At 35.1% G+C, this 4,057-nt stretch overlaps 1 long non-coding RNA gene across 1 annotated transcript; it reads left to right on the top strand.

Moving 5' to 3' along the window:
• Window positions 1-385: 385 nt before the first annotated feature.
• LOC120437444 lies at window positions 386-3,686 on the top strand. Its single transcript, XR_005611137.1, has 3 exons — window positions 386-892; window positions 1,522-1,548; window positions 3,099-3,686. It is a non-coding gene; the product is annotated as an uncharacterized LOC120437444 (long non-coding RNA).
• Window positions 3,687-4,057: the final 371 nt, after the last annotated feature.

A 4,057-nucleotide genomic window follows, 5' to 3' on the forward strand; every position in this document is an offset into this window, starting at 1 on the left:
TATTTTTTTTAGCTAATATTCACAAAGGTAGGACGGTTTGCCACTGAATTTCGTGTTGTGCGCATGCGCAGAAACAACGGTAGGATGGATTCCCAGAACATGTGTATGTGTTGTGGGTTAATTAACAGAAGGGAGAGAGAGAGTGAGGATAAAACACATAATATAAGAATAATAACATCTCTTAACAAGAAGAAGTTTTTTTTAAATTAATTAATTTTAGTTTTTTAGTAAATTTTTAAGAACTGTTTAACACTTGTTTGTGCAGGTTGTTTTTTTTAAATAAAACCTACACCTGCAGCTCTGTTTAACTTCTCACTTTGTGAAAAATTAATGAAATATAAAAAAAGGCCACCTTCAAATAAATAAAATGCAGCAGTGCGCCATTAATATTATTAATATGATATGTAGATATTTAAAACAACAGCATATTAAATGATACTGTGTGCAGGTGATAATATTTTTAGGGCGCAGAATTTGAATGCAGACCAACTCAAATGTTAAAGCCTACAAATATATCACCCAATCTTTCATTTATGATTGTTCATGCTTTGAAATTGTGATGTCAGAATTTGATAAAGTGTGTAGTGCTAGGTGTAGCAAATCATTGCTTATGAAATTAGAGCTATCACATAGCTGAGAAACTTGTGTGGCTTATTACAAATGGATGAAACCACATTTTACCTTAATGAAGACAGTAATCTTTAATAAGGTGTAGAAAAAAGGGGTGAGTTGTTTGTTGCTGTGGTAAACAAAGAAGTGTACTGAATCTTTTGGACTACACAGATTGATGTAGTATTGACTGTGATGCTGATTTGAGTTTTCTCAGTCTGTATTTTTGTGCTTTGTCTTTTGTTACACAGAGTGAAAGAGATCTTTGGTTTTGCCTTTGCTGGTAAGTAAACAATGATTGTAATTGAAGCAGTATGAACCTGGCATTGCGTAGCACATTTGATGAGTTACATACAGTAGTTTGACTTTTTGTGATACGTTTCCATTTACTGATTGGCAAAAACACAGGATTTGTGACCTGTAGCAGCAAAGCCCCCACACAGGGCCTCTGACTGTCCCTGAAAATCTCCCTGAAGTTTAGTAGCCCATTTATGTATGATTTAAATTTCTTATGGCTCATTAAATCCAAACATAGTTAAATGTCAGATGTCTTTATACAGTTGTTCATTTTCTCCTTATGTTTGTGGATTTAAGTAGCAGACAAAAAAAATAAAAGTTGTCGTTCTTCACATGTTATTAGAACTGACTTGTGATAGAAAATGTTGGAGCCACAAAGCTTCTGTGTACGAAATATTTGGTATATCCTGCATTTGTGCCAACAAATATTGGTGCCTATTCTGAGACTCTGCAATTAAACTGTGCCCACTTTAGACTACAGTGAGTTCATAAAGGCATGAAGAAATGGAGGATTTGACTAGTTATTTAATGTCACAGTAAATTGGATTGTGTGTGAAGAGGCTCAACAGTCTGAATCATTAAACAGTGATCTGATGTTTTGGTTCCTTTGTCTAGACTGCTGATCTGATCGTCTCAAGTCTGGTAAGTAAAGGTTTTGTCTGAGGTACAGTGCTGGGAAAAGTCTTTCTTTCTTGCAGATTTATTTTGTTTATGGTTTTTTGTCACGTTTCAAATCTCCTAACAAAGACGACCTGGATAAGTACAAATACAAGCAGTTTTAAAGTGATGATTTCATGTATGAAGCAGAGAAAACCAAACCAGAGCTATCTGTTCTCTAATACCCAGCTGTGAAAGCCCTGATAGCAACAACTACCGTCAAGCATTTATAGTAACTAGTAATGACTGATTTACATCACTGGGGGATTTTGGTCCACTTTAATTTCAGAGTTGCCTTAATTAAGGTCAAAAATAGTGTTTTGAAATCATTTGAAGGATCTCAATTTCATTAAAGTCGAGATTCTGATTAGTCAGTTGGACTTGCTTGTGTGCTTCAGATCAATTTCCTGTTGCAAATCCCAAGTGTGATTAAACTCAGGACCTGATGAGTTGATGTAGGTCCTGAAGTAGTAAAGGAACTCTGGACCATCACAGTAATGGCACCATGTTTGACTTTAATGCTGGTGTTTTTCTGAAATATTTCTCTCACTTTAGAAGATTTAGTTTAGTACAGTGAGTCCGCACAGCTCTTGCTGATCATCAAGATGTTTTTAGGCAAATGTGAGAAAGGTTTTGTGTTCTTTTTGGCCAGTCAATAGATAATTTTGAGTTTAATGGATATAAAGTGTTTAAAGCAGGAGGCCTGAAACTGTCTGCTGTAACCTCAGTGTGCGGGTTTATTAGGACCATATAATATTTACAGTAAGTTACTGTAGCAGCACGTCTTGGTTTGACTTTATAGACTTAGTTTAATGTTTTAATAGAACGCAAAAATGTCCTTATAACAGGTTCCACCACCATTTGTTAAACATTGTCATTCTGTTCAGTCCAATAATTTACTGTAGAACTCTTTAATATTTAAAGCCCTACATTTACTGTATTTTTGAGATTATAAGGCATAATGTCAATAAACAAGTCTGTTTTTAAGGCAGATTAAGCCAAACAAAACAGTCAGATAAGTCAAACTTTATTCAAGTCATTCACAAACAACTCTCAACACTGTTCAGTTGTAACACATAAAATACAGAACAATACACTCACTTTTTTCAGTTCATTCCTCATCCACAAATCCATCAAACTCTTCATGGGTTGATCAGTTTGAAATCTGCTTCATAAGCATGTCTCTTAGCACGTGCCAGGTCCTTGTACACACACCATAATGTTATGTTGAAGCACCGTACGAATTACTGTGCGAGGGTGCTGACTATGGTAGCCATAATGCTCTGACAATACATCAAGCAGCGCAGCTTTGTAGTTTACTGAAGTCTTACTAAAATATTTGACAGAATTTTGATTTCTGTGTACCACAGAAATCCCATTTGAGGTCAGTAAGCATAACCAGAATCGATACACTAGGCACATTGTATATTTTTGAGAAAATGACAGGATTTTAGGTGTGCCATGTAGTCTGAAGAATATGGTAAATCCAAGCATATTGGAAATACGACTAATTCCAGGCCTTTTGTGTCTTACAGGTGAGCTGCTGCAGAAGATCCTCTCTCTCTATCATTATAAGCAATTCTGTCTATCCTATCACTCTCCCGACTCTATCTAATTTGACAGCCATTCTATCTTGTATCCCTCTATCCCTACTGCTCTATCTAATTTGACAGCCATTCTATCTTGTATCCCTCTATCCCAAGCGCTCTATCTAATTTCAGAATCCAAGTTTTCAGAAATCCAAGTACCAGTACTTGATCTATCTGTTACAGAATTCTGAGAGATCTCTGCTCTCACTGCTCCTTCTTTCCTGTCATTAAACTCTCTCACATTCAGTCATTTTGCTGAAAATTACAATTAGAAAGTTGAATATACAGTAGTAGAATATCAGTACAGTAGAACTTATAGTAGAAACTACTTATACAGCCCTACATTTGTAGTTTTAACTTGGCATTACTCTTTGGAATAAACACTGATAGTTTGGCTTACTGGTGCAATTACTTTGATACATTATATAAAATATACACCTTTTGAAAGGTTTATTTGTAATAAGATAATCTGACTATTCTGTAATATATTCAGAGTGCTATATTCACATAAATATTAAATTTGATTCAAATACATTTTTCAAGTCTGTTTCATTGGCTATAATATTTGACTACAAGTTTATACTATTATTATCGAAGGACAAACCCTTTTTTGTCACTCAGTGTAAGTGTTCAGTTAGAATTGTCATCTAGAGGCTGCCCTGAGAACCCAGACTTCCTGTTTCCTGACTGCTGCAGAACATCCAGCTGAAGACTCCCCATCGCCTGTCATCTGATCACCACACCATCACAGCTCCTTATATTTGCTTTAAATTTTAAATATCTTAAAGATTTACACAAAGTCTACTTAAAAGCTAAGATTTTTATCATAGCCTGTTGATTGATTGTTGAGATTTATTCTGCATATTACTTTACAGGAGTATAGACCTATTTGTTATCCAGTCTGG

This window comes from Oreochromis aureus, linkage group 3 (assembly GCF_013358895.1).
Source record: "Oreochromis aureus strain Israel breed Guangdong linkage group 3, ZZ_aureus, whole genome shotgun sequence".
NCBI lineage: Eukaryota > Metazoa > Chordata > Actinopteri > Cichliformes > Cichlidae > Oreochromis > Oreochromis aureus.